The sequence below is a fragment of the Cheilinus undulatus genome, linkage group 15 (assembly GCF_018320785.1).
Source record: "Cheilinus undulatus linkage group 15, ASM1832078v1, whole genome shotgun sequence".
Lineage (NCBI taxonomy): Eukaryota > Metazoa > Chordata > Actinopteri > Labriformes > Labridae > Cheilinus > Cheilinus undulatus.
In genome coordinates, this window is record NC_054879.1 from 13,536,064 (window position 1) to 13,552,499 (window position 16,436).

The following is a 16,436-nucleotide window of genomic DNA, read 5'->3' on the forward strand; positions in this document are numbered from 1 at the left end:
AGCAGATGGGATTGCCAGACTCCATCTCTGTCATTAGGCAAATCCATCTTGAAAAGCTCCAGTCTACAAAGTTTGTGCCAAACCAGACACCAATCAGCATCATTTGAGGAGAACAAGGAGGTAGCGATGGGTGGGGTTTAGTTGTACTTGAATCGGTTTGCAATGGCTGCTTCCAGTGTGAGAGTCTGTCTTAGCAGAGTCTGTCTTGGCAAAGAAGATGTTTTTGCTGACCTGCTTTGGCAGAAATTAATTCACGGAAAAGCTCCACCATTCACAACTACGCAGTGGTAGCCTGACAGCTCAGAAGAAGCACATAAACACAACTTCATTTTGTCTTGTTGCTCTGATTGGCCCGTCACCAATGTGACAGACGTAATGTTCCTCCAATCACCTTTTGAGATTTTTTTTTAAGTCTTGCCCTTCCCAAAGGCTTTCTATGGGATTTTTCCCAAACAAATGTTTCATATATCCATGCATTATATGTACGAAACAGTCTATCTAGCAAAGAAGTAAAAGCATTTTGTTGACTGAATAAGGATGACTTTTATTCTCCTTTTATCAGGTTACACTGCCACCTGTAGGAGGTCCCAGTACTCTGCAAAGCTAAGTAGACTGACCAACAGCAAAACCAACCAGTCAAAACACAAAATATGACTGGTTTCATTATCGGCTAACCCCACTCATTAGAACTTTGTTTATAGCAGATTGGTTCTAGCAGCACAGAAATGTGATTGGGGCATCTATTGAACTCTATTTTATGTTCTGAAAACTAGCTCAAACGTTGAGCAAAGAGATTTTTTAGGAATTTAAAGGGAAAGCCAACATAGCGCTTAAAGAAGCCTCAACTCCAAATAAATGTGTCTTTATTAACTGGATGTCAATGACAGGCGGTCTTTAGCATTTCAGAATCCACTACTGTCCTCTACTGTCATTTCAAATACTCACAACAATATTCTTCCTTGGACAAATGGCGTCACTTTTACCCTTTACATGTATTGGGTGCTATATTTAATTTTGTTTTTGAAGATCTATTTTTGGGCTTTTATGCCGTCACTAAAGGCCAGTGCATAGGTCCAGAAACTGGAAAAACAGAGGGAGTGGGGATAGACATACAGGGAAGGAGCCACAGGGTGGACCTGAAGCCAAGCTGCATGCTTCAAGGCTGCATAAAGTGCATACAGGGGTGGTTTTAGTCATTTTGAGGCCCTGGGGCAAAGATCAGTATTATCATTTAGCAAAAAGCAATCTTAGTGAGTAAACACTCTATCGGCTCATAGAAGAGCGTCATATTTCTAAATCTCTACATCTGAATATTTACACGTCTCTAGGCCAGGTATCATGCTCACTATTGGTTCAATATCCATTCTTCTGCTGCAAACCACACATTTTTATTGATTACATGCCATCCACCAAATCATTGTTTTCAACATACCTAAAGGGATTTACTTGATGAATTAGCTAGATCAGAAGACATTTGGTGCTTTTTGAGAGGCTTGAACCTTCATTTTGGTAACTGGGGTCCTCCCCTGGGACTTTTAGGGATAACTCTGTTCTCATGCTATTTTATTCACTTTTGGCCCCCTTATTTACAATAGACTTTTTATCACAGAAAAATAGCTTTAGACATATACCTTATATTTGGATGCATACCTTCAAAAGGACTGCATCTTGAAGCCCCTTGGAGCATGAGACCCCTGAAAATGGTCTGAAATAATGACTGTAAAGAACACGGTGGTGCATATCTGACATGGAAAGAATAATCTACTGACAGGTTTTTAGAATATTGATTCTGGAAAATGAATGATGATGTGGATGCCTAGAATTGAAAGCTGCACACACAGCCAGTCAGCCTGAGTAATTACTGGTCATTGTGGATATGAGTACAACTGAGTACAATTCTTACTTGTTTCAATGCTGACAATTATTATGATGGATATATTAATTATGCTGACTGTTCATTTGCTTACAATGCTGAGTTTGCATGTGTGAATTGGTTCAGCACTGCCTTGCTGTGTTGCCTGCTGTAAGAAGATTGAATATAACAGCCCAGTTTGGACTAGTTGAGACAAACTTCTTTAATAAATCAAAACTGTTTTTGTCTCACTGTAAAAAGAGCACAGGTGTAACTAATGACATTAACCATCACTTTGTTTTATTAAACTCCTCTGAAAGCCTTCAAGTGAAACAAGCAGCACATATAACAGCAGGATCCTGAAACTAGAGCAGCTGACTGGAATTCAGCCACCATCTCTTGCATTATTTACACCTGAGCTTCCTCTACAGACATGTCAAAATGGCTGATGATGTCTGTTTATTCAAACTGTAACAGCTATGGATATATGCTGTCAAATATGTAGAGCAGTTGGTTTAAACCAAGCAGAATGAACCCAATGTGGAGCAAAAAACTGCAGATCCTCAAATGTCCAGTTGAAGCTGGCTGCAGAAGTCACCATGTCCTCATTAAATTTAAGCTTGTTTGCCTTTTTCTGGTGGGAACAAAAGTACGGCACACCAATTGGTATTAAACCAAGATGGCAGCCATACTGAAAAGTTATCTTTTAAACAATCCAGCTATGAAAGGAGCAAGACCAGATCAATAATTTGGTTGAATGTTTATTCAAGTTGTTAAGTTTCTAATTATAGGAGAACTTATTTCAAGGATTGGATTGGATCTCTATGAGTTAAAGCATAAAGTTAAGTAAAATAGATCGTAAAGACATGGAAAGAAACCAAATTACACACAGATAAGCAAATCTTGCTCATGTGACATATTTTCATGACATTTTTTTGGCAACAGCAGAAAGATTACTGAGTGAAATATTAGGAGCAGATATGCATCCCTACATTAGATTACCATAAAACCCAGAGAATAGGTCACTCTTGTTCATAAGCCACAGCCTGTTTTGGGTGTAAAAAGGTTTAAACTGTCTCCCTGTATGGCAGTGCAGTGTTATTCTTTTTGTACCAGCTGTTTTTCCCATTGAGAGTTTGCACCTCTGCCACCAACAATACAGTAGTTGAGCTGGTTATAGTTGTGACATTAAAAGACCCGTATTCCTGTAGTCGCTCTGTCCACCTCCACTGCTCACTTGTTATCTTTAATTGAGGAGACTATACAATCAAATCAGCTTTCCACAAGGTCTACTTACTAAACAGTTCAGCACTATTTTCCATAAATGCAGGGTTATGAGCCAATGAAGAACAGATGATAGTGTACCAATCCCCACCAGTGCTGTCTGTTCAGCTACTGTATGTATCACAGCACTTGATTAACAGTTAAGCTGCTGCTTACAATAATAAATCATGGTGAATTTTCTTTTTCATAAATAATTATTTATGGGAAATCAGGGAGAGAGTGGGACACAACATGTGGAAAAGGAGCTACAGTGAACCCGTTCTGCCTGCCTGGAAGACCAGCTTGCCCAAATTGGGGTTAATTTAGTGTCAGGCCTTGTATAGACGTGATGAAGTCCGATTGTACTTGCAGACATGACAGCATGTACTGTTAAATATGGGTCAAAGCTAATAACTCAAATAAAGAAGTGGAGTTAAAACAGTGTCTTATACATCAGATTTAATGATACTCAGTTTTCTCATGATAATGAGTGTTTCTTTGGTTTGTATTCTTGAGATCTTGACATCTTCTTCATCTTTAGATGATCCAAGCCAGTAACTCTATATACGTATCTGTGTATGTACATGAAGTATTTAGATATAACATAGTAATAAAATGTAAAATAAGCAACAAAATAAGCATTGAAATAGTCTTAAATTAACCACAGCTGTGTGGACGATAACAGCATGGTGGCTTGTCATGATATCAAAGTGACCAGGAAAGAAAGCAAGCTTTGTTGTCCAAGATAATAATATATGTTATTAATAATATTTATTAATTAGGAGCTGACCAATGATCAGCCTTGCTGATTACTGAGGTGGATATTAGGCTTTTGCAATGTTCATTTATCTGTATCAGCATTTTACTTCCCAATCAGTGATAAAAACATCAGTTTAAAAGGTCGCTCCTTTGGCTCTGCTGCTACATGAGTCTTCTCCACTGGCTCTGTTTACACTCTTCAAGGTTTTAACAATTATCCCACTAATAGCACCATCTGATTGGCTAGCCTTCACATGAGGACTAGCCAAAATACTGAGGCCTAGGTGCAGCTGACACAGTGAGCGTATAGCATCACTTCCTGTTTTCCTGCTGCTACTGTTTAGCTCTGTGTTGACTTAGTGCTAAAATGCTTATTTGGCTTTACTTGTTTGCTTTACTTTACAGAGTTATACTTTTGTCACATTATGTATATTCTATTAGTTGTTATAAATGCATATTGATTCCAAATATCGGTTTGCAGTTTAACAAACTACCAATAATCTGTATTGCTATTGGCGCTGAAAACCATCAAAAGTTGGCCAATGCTGTCAATCCCTTATAATGACAAAAACAGTTCTTTAAAGACAGCAAGACAATTAAGTCAAGATCTCTACAAGACAACCAGATATTGTTAATTAGCATAGAAAATGAAGTAAATAAAATGTATGAAAAAATGTTTATTTGGGGCGACTGTAGGAGACAACTCTTTTCACAGGGTTTTTTTCTTAAAGCCAGATTTCCTATAGTTTATCATCAATATTTAAACACTGCAGCCACAGTGATGTAAAATAAGTCTACTGCTATTTAATATCACATTTTACTTTAAAAACGCACGGACAGCTCAGTGGACAAGTCAAAGTCATCTGAACAATGTGTTCATTTACCCATTCACTTACTTCTTTTTCAATCCATAACAAGTTCCTTCTTTTGTAGTTAAGACCATGTTAAAAATATTTGATCTACCTATAAAAGTAGCTCTGTATCCAAAAAGAAAGTCAGTTATCCTTAGTTAGACATAGTAGAAAATCCAGAATGATGCCATAACAGTTTTAATGCAAAATAGTGGAATTTAAAAATGCAATGAAAAATAATGTATTTATTTGCAATTAACTACAGAAAATCTGAGATTTATCGGGTTTAATCTTCCAAAATCAGAAAGTCACTAACTGAGTGGGTAACATCACTCATGGTGCAAAAGTGTCTTGCAACACTATTACCAGGAGTATGGTAAAAATAATCTAAATAGTGATTGCTGCCTAACAGGCAACCTCAGAACACAAAGTTTAAAAGCTCTTCATACACTTTTTTGCTCCACATCCAGAAAAAAAGCTGAATTTCTATACATTTCATGCCCTACTGGCCACAGTAAGACTGATTCACAGTCATTAATGCATTACAATAAATAATGATAGAATGAAAGGAGTGAATGGTAGTGGTACTTCTTCATCCATTGATAGTGAGCAGAAAGTAAAGATGCACATCAAACAAAAGATCATGTTAGAGTCAGTTTAAAAATATTGATTTCAGGGTTAGACTTGACTTCTTTCTTTACAAAGACATCTGGAAGTGAGCATTACTCACTTCTTAACCATGTTGTCCTGACCGGTATGGAGCATTAACCCTTACTGTCCAAGCATTATTTTAACCTTTAGGCTACTGCTGACCTCTTTTATGCTGCTGCACAAAGCTACCATCCAGTCCTCCGATCGTATGCATTAACTATCTGCTCCAATGCACCAACCATGGAGGAGATTCAGCAGCAGACAATGGCTATCCCCTCGCCCTGAGCTACTGTACATCCTGTCCTGTGTAGGTTTTTTTCTACATCGAGGTCAGGTCAGCCGTGTGGACGACAAGAACCCCCAGGAGAGGTTCTCCATTGAACGAGGCAATCTTCTGCTGAGTATCATGGTATGTGGAAGGAGGTAAGCGAGGTTATGTGGAGAAGTGCTTTATAAGAGTAACCAAACTCTTTACTTCCTAAATGATTGTCATGTCAGCGAAGCAATTACGGTAAAGTGACAGGTCGGGTTGTGTTGCCATGAGGGACAGGCCGAGTTGTTCACTTTTATTTATTCATTATAATTGTCAGCTGTCACATTTGCCTCGGCCCGCTGCTGAGACACTTCAGCTGTTAACCCTTTCTGATGCCAATGTATGCTGAGCTAAAACAACATGGTTGTCTGATAATAGGCTTTCTACAGTCAGGGGTTTAGAGGGATTCTCACAAAAAAAAAAGTAAATTTATTGTTTAAAGTAGAAAATGCTAATTTCTTTGTTCATTCAGTACCAAAAATGTGAATGTTTCAGCTGCTGGTTAACACAAATGCAAAATTTTCTTATTGCCTTGAATCATTCATCACTTATGATTTTCCAATACTATATGACATGGTTGGTTGGTTTTATTCCTGATATTGGATCTAAAAGCCAGCACTGTCATCAGTTGTTCAGGATCACGGTATCACTAAAGCTTCAAATTGGGCTGTAACTTTTTACAGTTACAGCTGATTTTCCATAGTTAATCATGATTAATTGTATTTTAATCCCTTGATATAAATGCATTTACTTTGCATTTTAAAACAAAAAATATCAACACTGAGAACGTGAAACACTTCTGTCATGTCTTGATCTCAGAATCAAACAAATGCACGGAGACACAATAATTCATATTTGGAGTACTCCAGGGATTGGTAATTGGGGCAAAACTGTTCATATGACATCTGCAAATTCAGGGAATCAAAAAACACTGTAATTCTCAACTAATTTAACACTGAATGGTCATAGTCAGCATCTTTTCACACTTTTTACAGCTTGAAGATGTGTTAAAACCCACTGATAAATATAAAGGTTGACCAATAGCACTGATTCATGAAAAAATGATTAAACAAAGAAATGGAGATACAAGGTTTTTGGCCCAACAATAGCGATATATAATATTTACAAATGAAAACAATTTATTTTGTTCATCTAAGAATTAAAAGAACGTTTGTGTAGTGTTGAATGGGAGCTGGGAAACCTCAAAACTTTGAACAAGTACCGCTTTACTCACATTACATTTGTATGTAACACAGTAGTGTACCGCTTTACTGCTGCTATTAACCACATTACAGTTAATCTTGTCAATGGCATAACTGTAACTCCTCCAACTATCTGTAAAACAGAAGCATGGAAAAAAATCAAATCAAGCGTCCCTTTTAATAAGGATCCCGCAACACTCTCAAATTCAGGTGACTGACACATCAGCTTGAGTCCATGGATGAGGAAGAGGGGAAATGGTGAAGCGGCTCAAATGAGGACATCTTTAGATGAGTGGAGATATGAACATGACTTTGAATTTATTGCACAAAAACAACAAATTGTAACATATAAGTGTAAACTGGGACCAGAACAACTCTCCACTGCTGTGAATTCCATATCATATACGTCCAAACACCTGCAAAGGTAGCAACACAAAACTAGAAGCTAGAGACCCCCAAGTTTTGCCTTGAAACCATTAAATACTAACCTCAGGCAGATTTACAGAGAAATTTAAAGAGACATACAACCAATCAAAAGATGACATATGATGACACCCAAAGGGTTCAAGAACTGGTGAAAGAAAAGGGAAACATGGGTGTCTAACATGAGTAAATCTTGCTTTTCAGTCAACATTTCTTGAGCATGGAAGCTCTTTAGATTAAGTGTGACAAAGTATTTGCCACACCTCTGGATTTCTTTTTTTTTTTTTTTTTTGCGCATTTGTCACATTTAATTTTTTTAGATCATCAAAAAACTGTAATTTTAGACAAAAATAAAATAACCTAAGTGAAAAACACATCCAAACCTAAATCCTCTGTGACAAAAAGTAATTGTCCCCCTTGTTAAACCACAAATTAACTAATTACCAATATTTTTTGGAAAGCTGAGCTAAATTTAACCAGTCATATCCAGGCCTGATTAATGCCAGACCTGTTGAATCCAGAAATCCCTTAAATTGAAGCTGTCAGACAAGTGAATTAGGCTAAAAGATCTCAAAAAACAAAATATCATGGCGCCATCTAAGTAAATTCAACAACAGATGAGAAAAAAAATCATTGACATCTATCCGTCTGTAAAGGATTAAAAAGTCATTTAGGCTTTGGGACTCCAGCTAACCATGGTGAGAACCATTATCCACAAATGGGGAAAACCTGGAACAGCGATGAATCTTCCCAGTAGTGGCCAAAGTGACCAAAGGAGGTCACAAAAGAACCCAGAACAACATCTAAAGACCTGCAGGCCTCACATGAGTCAGTTAAGGTCAGTGTTCATGATTCAACATCAAGAAAGAGACTGGGAAAAAATGGCATCCATGGGAGAGTTCCAATGCCAAAACCACTGATGAGCAAAAGAACACAATGCCTCGTCTCACATTTGACAAAAATAACATCCTGATGACCCTCAAAACTTTTTATTCTGTGGACAAGATAAAAGTTAAACTTTTTGGGAGATGTGTGTCCTGTTAAATCTGGAGTGAAACTAACACAGCATTTCATCAAAAGAGAATCATACCAACAGTCAAACATGGGGGTGGCAGTGTAATGGTTTGGGGCTGCTTTGCTGCTTCAGGACCTGGACCACTTTCTGTAGTTTATGGAACTATGAATTCTGCTGTCTACCAGAAAATCCTAAAGGACCATGTCTGGCCATCAGTTTGTGGCCTCAAGCTCAAGCACACTTGGGTTATGCGGCAGGACAATGAACCAAAACACACCAGCAAGTCCACCTCTGAATGGTTAAAAAAAAAAGAAGAAGTCTTGGAGTGGCCTAGTCAAGGTCCGGACTTAAATCTGACTGAGGTGCTGTGCCATGACCTTAAACAGGCTGTTCATACTTGAAAACCCTCCGATATGGCTGAATTAAAACAATTCTGCGAAGAAGAGTGGGCCAAAATTCCTCCACAGTGATGTGAAAGTCTCATCACCAGTTATCACAAATGCTTGCTTCCATGGCTGGAACAACCAGTTATAAGGTTTTGGGGGCAATGACTTTATGACACAGGGTCAGGTGGGTTTTGCATAGTTAAGGTCACAATTAAGGTCACACATTTCTAAAATTGTTGTCAATTTTAACCCACATCCTAAACATTAAAACACACTTTCCACAATGATTGAAGCAACACAACAAGCTCCTTCAAGGACAAACTGTCTCAAAATGTGATCTATTAATATTTCAACGGAGCTCTTCAGTGGCATCCGTCCTGAAACCCTTCAGCTCCCCTTGAATGTAACAGACCAGAATAAGAACAAACACTTCTTGATCCCAGTGACCCAAATGTACAACAGCTTACATGATCCTTTAACAGCCTTATCGTAAAGACGTAAAGAAAAAACGTCTAATGTATGGTAATCTTTCATTTCAACAAGCCAACAACTAAACATCAGACATCAGAGGGCAACCAATCACATCAGGATCACAGATGACGTCAGCTGACGTCTGACTGCCTGAGTACAGTCCAAAAAAAATAAAAAATAGAGGCACATGAACTTGATGAGCTATTTGAATGCGTTTGTGAGACAAACACTCACCATTTAACTCCGACTACAGCGCTTCTGATTTATTAATATCACACACAACATTGTTTAGACATTCAGCATCCTGGCCCATATCCATGATGTCTCAGCATTAGTAACACATCTTTTTTCCATGCTATATGTTAAAGCTGCTATGATGATGCTCTTTTCTATCTGACGTAAACACTGACGTCTGAAAGCATGTCATACCTCTATTGTAGCCTCTCATAGCCTGAGGCAGCATAATACTCCTGACATTATTAAAAATTCATGTCAAATAACCACCTTCATTTACTATCTACTCTGATAAATTTACATATTCAGCTTCATTAACCCTCTGGAATTTAAAATTTCTTTCTGGAGCTTCTTTGTTTGACATCAAAGAGACCAAAAATAGAGTTGCATGTAAAAGGACTGAAGTCAGCATCTTGCCCTCACCTTTACGCTCACCTTTATAAGATGTAATACCGGATGAAATGTGACAGATTTGCTCTTTGATCCACGGTCAGATGGCGGTCAGTGGGTGAGCAAACTCTCTGACCTTTAGAAAAATGACTCCCACATCTTTGTGCTGTGGTAGATGACGTGCTGATCTTTGCTCTGTCTTATTGACTTGTTTAAGGATGCTTTATTTCATTCAATTAACCCGAGCTGACCTAAACTGAACTGCAGTGACCATCGACAGGAGGAAGGGACTCAGACTGTCACGATCACAAGACAGTTAAATACAGCAATACTGATATCAGTTTGGATATCACAGCAACAACACTGAGGCAGCAGACCAGGAAAGTGCTTGTTCTTCATAACCAAAAATGAAAGCAAACCAGGCCCATCCAACAGAAATTTCTGGGCCCTCCATAGGTTCAATGCAGATCTGATTTAATAACATCAGTGTATGGATCCAATGTTAGTGTAACCTCCCAGTGCTAATCTCCTGGCTACCAAGGCCAGGCTCAAATCAACTCTGAAACTGACTACAAAAGTCTGTTAACTCACTGTTAAGGTCATGCGTGCCTTGTTTTCTTTCTTTCTTTCTTTCTTTCTTTCTTTCTTTCTTTCTTTCTTTTCCAGTACCCAAACTCGAGTTCAGGTCTCTCCAGGCCTGTTTACAGAAATTGCTGGGAACCTGTAAAGCTCAATTAAGTATCTTTCTCAGATGTGGTTTCATATATCAACACATCAGGTCTCCTGGATAACGTTTGCCTCCTAAATCAAGCTCAGACCATCTTAAAATTTGACTGGAAAAAGGTAAACACATTAAAATTGTAGTTGAATGCACTAGCCAGCTTTCTCCTGTCTTGTCCTTGACTAGCATCCCAACTTTTGTTTAGGTCTTGAAATTGCTCAAAAGAGTCCAAAATTAGGGGCCTAATAAAGCACCATGGGTCAACTATGATGTTAACGTTGCTGCCAGTGTGTTGTTTTCTTCTGAAAAGCCCCAGTAAAGGCAAAGCTTCCTAAAAGTTAAGATACGTATGGTAATATGAGGATTCTGGACAAAATCACATCATTGTTTAGTCCAAATAAAAGTCTAAATTGATTAGGCTCTAAACTGTATGGGAGCCAAGTTAAATGGCTTTATCTGGTAGGATTATCTTCCATATAAGCTATCTTTAACTTCAAAATTACTAGGATTTTGTTCTTATAAATTTGCAACTTTTAAAAATCAATAATTATGAATTTGTTTTTTTCATAAATTTACCACCTTATAATCTGAAATTTTGGAGTTTTTCCTAAAAAATTTACAGATCTCTGGGTGCTAGTTTAGCTCAGTGAGTAAAGAAGTTGCAGCTGAGGCTGTAGTCCTCAATGCACTGGTTGTTGGATCGATTTCCAGTCTCTATGCAGTTTGGTGCATGTCATCCCCCAACCTGTCTCCCCATATTTCCTGTCTCTCTTCAGCTGCTCTATCCCAATAAAGGCAAACTAAAGCCCCCCCCCCCCAAAAAATAGAAATCTTTAGCAAAGATCAGAAAATTAACAGATCCGAGAGCGTTCCTAATAAGCCGTCATACGGGGCTCATACAGTTTAAGGGATACATCTTTGGGCCCTTGAAAGCTTTCCCCTTTCCCCCCAAGCCTTGGGTCCTTGCTTGGCTGAACATAACAGCAGTAATATTGGTATTATTGTTGCTTTCACTGGTAATTTTGAGTATTTTTGCTAAGGAAATAAAATCTGATTTTATTTTCTTAAATATATATTTCTGGGAACCGTCCTGCCCTCCTCCATATGGCTTGGCCCCTTAGAGCTTTCCCCTTTATCCTTCCTTATGGGCAGCCCTGAGGCAAACTACTGCAAATGGTGTTCAATAAAGGCAGGGCTCTCTTTTCTTCACTCATGGCAGCTTTAGGTTAAATGCATTTCTGAAGATCTGAAGTATTTTAAAGCTCCAGTACTTTTTGATGCTACAAATCAGTGATACTCAAAGTGTGGCTCTTTTGTGGTGATTTGTGACTCTTTTATGTCTTAATTTGAAACATTATTCCCCCAGAAAACCTTAAATAAAGAGAAACTTTGACCTCAGAAATTATCCATTGCAAATCACATTATTCAGTTTGTTTTCCACGCTTATACAGTGGAAGCTTTAATTGTCAACTTTTATATTTGTCTGTATATTTCCAGTGCCCTTATTTGCAATTTTTTTGCCACTTTTAATCAACTTTTTACTGCTCTAAGCCCACTTTTGTCACTTCTTTTAGCTACTTTTTGCCCAGTTTTGGACTCTTTTGTCCCGTTTTTTACTATTTGCAATTTTTTTCTCTTGTTTGCCACTTTTCACCCATTTAAGCTGCCTTTTGCATTAAATGCAACTTTTTTCCCCAAATTTTTGCCACTCTTCGCTGCTTTTTGTCCATTCTCCCACCTTTTGCTGCCTTTTGCCCATTTTAGTCACTTTCCACTCATTTTTTATCATGTTTTTACCACTTTTTTTGACAATTTTTGCCACCTGTAACTAATTTTTGTCACTTTTTCTCCCCCATTTTTGCCCTTTTTCACCATTTTTTGCTGCTTTTTGACCATTCTGCCCCTTTTAACTTATTTTTATTGCCACTTTAACACATTTTTGCCCCTTTTCACTACTTAGATTGTGGCTCTTGCAAAGGTATTTTTCAATAATTTGGCTCTTATTGGCTCTATAAATCATTAAATGAACAGATTTTTCATTTAATAGCCCTTGGTATGGAGAAAAATCAGACATTCTGAAAGCTTCAGAGGGTCTAAGTAGTGTTGTGCAGTCAAAATTATTTGCCATTCCAAAATAATGATGACAAGATTGTCTCGATTACTATCCCAAAGGCTGTGTTGCACTCAGTGTGTCATTAAGTTTTATCATGTGTGGTAAATGTTTCAAAGTGTGGCAATACTTACAAAAATGCACACACTTTAGCATCAATAATTCATTAATGAAGCTTTATTCAAGAATAAGAAAAGCTTTGGTCATCATTTCCAAAGCATTATTAATAGGCTGTCTGCATTAATGCATTAATCATAGAGCAGTTAAGTTCTATATCATGCTTTAGTGTCTCTCTCAGCACACTTTGGTTAAGACACAGCTTTTCTCTGCAGCCACAGTGGTGTAAAATAATTTCACCACTGCTCCTTAAATTCTCATTTCACTTTAGAAATTCACAGACAGCTCAGTGGACAAGTGAAAGGCATCTGAACCTTGTGATATCAAACAATTACCTTTTTACTTTTCAATCCATAAGTTACTTTTCAGTGGTTAGGTTTATATCATAATCTTCAATATTTTCTTTCAAAATTAAAGCAGGTCTTTATCCCAACAGGAAGTCTATTACCCATAGATTAAAACAGTAATATTAAGAAGTGTTAAATGCAAAACTGTGAATTTGGAAATATGTTGAAAAAAGATCAAGGATGATAGAAATCTTTAGCATGACTATGATTCATGTTTTTGATCCTTTTAGCCCTTACTGTTAGGTAATCATTCATCTGTAAACAAGATATACATGCTATATTGATGCATTAGCAAAGCATTCATAACTTTAACCCTTAACAACTTTACAAATACTTCTTTAATGCAATAATAAACTATTTTTAGCTGAATCTCTTCATGGCATATCAGTTACTGCTCTGTAGATGAGCTAGCCCTTACTAATACTTACATACTAACATGTGAATCAAATAGAGCATCCGTTTACATGGCATATCATTTAGTAAATGATGCTTTATAGTAGGGCTGTCAAAAGGTATATGTTCTAACCACAATTAATTTCTGTTGTTAATCATGATTAATCTGCTATTTTTTTGCAATCAAACCATTTTTTAGTACTGTCTTATACTTAAGGTAGTTGACTTCCTGTTCGAATGGACCTGCTTGATCTTAAAGGAAAATATGTAACCCCAGGTAGATCTAAGATAATGTCATAGATTTCACTGTGGAAAAAGAATCTGTTATGGATTGAAAGGAAATAAGGGAACCGGGAAATATTTGAAAATAAAATTTGCAGATGATATTGACTCATCCACTGAGCTGTCTGTGAGTTTTTAAAGTGAAATTAGACACTAAAGGAGCAGTGGTGGACTTATTTTACATCACTGTGGCTGCAGGGAGATGCTGCAGTGGTTCAACCAACATGTGCTGAAAGCAACAACAAAACATGTTAATAATGCAATTTAAAAATGCACTTATTATCGACCTCGATTAATGCATCAACTCTTACAGCTCTACTTTAAAGACTATTAAAGTGTATGGTGATATTTTGCTAATGCTTTATTAATGCCTAATAATATGCACCTCCTCAACACCCCATATACTATTATGTTTATGTATTAACTTATCTATATCTAAGAAAGTGTTGAGTGTTTAATTTTGATCAATACCAAGGACACATATGTTTTAAAATCTAGTAATATTTTTTTTTATCTAAATACCAATCATAATGATCCTGATTGGGGTTTTTGCCAGAAATGAACAGCTCCAGTACTAGGTCAGATGGGACCCTGCCAAACTTTACCATAATAGGCTTTTCTCTTCTACATTCCCCCATGCATTTAGGTTTCCTTTCATGCAGAATGAAGCCAAAAGCTTCCAGAAACCAAAAGAACTTTATCAATTTTTCATTCATTTCAGCCCCCTCTGCCTGTGTCATCCTTAACCTACTTTCCTTGGCACTTTGGGGGGAAGCGCAGTGACTTGTTGCTGACCATGATATCTCCCTGGTCATACATTAAACATGAGGATATTCTGCATAGTGCATGCATACACAGTTCACCATCACAGCCACAATATGGCACTGTTTGAAGCCTCTGAAAGGAGATATGTTCATGCTAAGAAGGGGAAGCATGTCTGATAGATGATGGTGGTAGTGATTTGTAATGTTTGCATCACACAGGCACGTGCACGCACGCATACACATAGACATAAACCACCCCCCTCCATGGCTTGACATTTTGAGCGTGCAGGTCAGAGGAGTGCATCCTTACCCTTCTCGTCGCTGTGTGTAACCACGGAGACAGATGTCAGCAGGCTGAGCGCTCTCGGTCAAGGTGTAGAGCATGCCTTGTCCACTGCATCACGTTCACAGATCAGCAAGGAGCCACCACTCTACAATCTGGGTCAGAGCTGCCAGAGACATCCTTATGGAGGAGAAGAAGAAGGAGAAGAGAGCCACTGAGGGGGTGCAGACGTCACAGGCCCACATGGATCCAAACATCCAGACTCAGTCGCATCCTCGGAGGGAAGCAGCAGCAGCTTCAAATCCAGATGAAATGAATCCCAGTGAGGCTCAAATCCACGAGATTCTCACATCCATGCACGACGAGAGCTCACGAGAAAACAAGCCAGTCTGCACGCAGCATCACCGCCTCACTCAAACACTCCTCCTCCTCCTCTTCCTCTCTCTGCCTCTGCCTAATTCACTCCTTTATCGCTCTATTTCTGTCTTTCTCTGATGCTCACCCATGTTTCCACTTCACTGCTCTCTCTCTCTCTTTCTCTCTCTCTTCAATTCTCAGCTGTGTCTCAGTGCTGTGCTCAGCCTGTGCCCAGAGGATGTTAAACATGTGTTCAGGGTGGGGGTTGGGGACTGCTGACTTCATAGGTGGCACGCTTACTTCCCACACTGATAGGTTAGAGAGGACGGCACTGTGCGCTCACATTTTGGGAACAGCAGCATTGAAGTGACAGTGGCTTTGGATGAAAATCTGCTTGCCCTCTTTTTCCTTCCTATTTCAAATCCTAGCTGTGATTAAAGTCTGTGGTTAACATAAAACTCCACTTGATTAGTGGAAATTTGTGGGGTAGAAAAGTCAGAAAAGGGATATAAAGGTTATTTCTGTCTGACTTGTGAACAACAACAAACCATACAAGCAGTATTGTTTTTGTTCTGCCTCTCTCTAGACTGAACAGAGGCACATTTTTCCACATTATACGACGAGAGCAGAGGGGAAAAAAGGAAGATGTGGGAGGTAGAGTGTAGGAAAAATGGACAAACAGAAAGAGAGAGAGGGAGGGGGAATCGAGAGAAAGCAGCAAGACAGAAAAAAGGGAGAGAACAGAGAGCTTTGGAATATTTATAGAAGGCTGGAGAGACTGATGTAAAGAAATAAGCTCCTCTATTTCTGTGCTGTGACACACGGTCGCATCTCGGATGGTACGCTGTCAGGCGAAGTCAGATCAAAGGGATCCTATGGTGCTTCTGCAGCGATGCACACAAAATGCAGCAGCATGCAAAAGGAGCGTCTTTATGTGAGCAGATCGCACACCAAATAATCGATTTGGTTCAGGCTTCTGCGTTCGCTTCAAGTGTTGCTCAAATGCATGTTGACTCAGTGATCTGCTGCAGAGAGATCACCAAAGTGCACTTAATCAGGGAAATGATGGCCTTGTGACAATCATGAGAGCCGTTACAAATTAGGTTATTTGGAAGAGGAGCAGGAAGAGATGAAGCCGGGGTGGGGGTTTTTGGAAAATATGAAATTCATTGGTTTTATTAAAGTCATCTTTTTACTAGAGGGAAATGGTGTTTGCTCTGTGGTCAAAATTAAAATCTTTCCACCTTAAGCT

The 16,436-nt window shown here is 38.4% G+C and overlaps 1 protein-coding gene across 1 annotated transcript in view; it reads right to left on the reverse strand.

Annotated features, from left to right (window-relative positions):
* Positions 1-15,168, reverse strand: part of LOC121522363 (nck-associated protein 5-like) — a 124,791-nt gene extending 109,623 nt beyond the window's left edge. Inside the window, exon 1 of the mRNA XM_041806610.1 lies at positions 14,855-15,168. The gene's annotated coding sequence lies outside the window, so the exon portion shown is untranslated. The remainder of the gene's footprint in view (positions 1-14,854) is intronic.
* Positions 15,169-16,436: the final 1,268 nt, after the last annotated feature.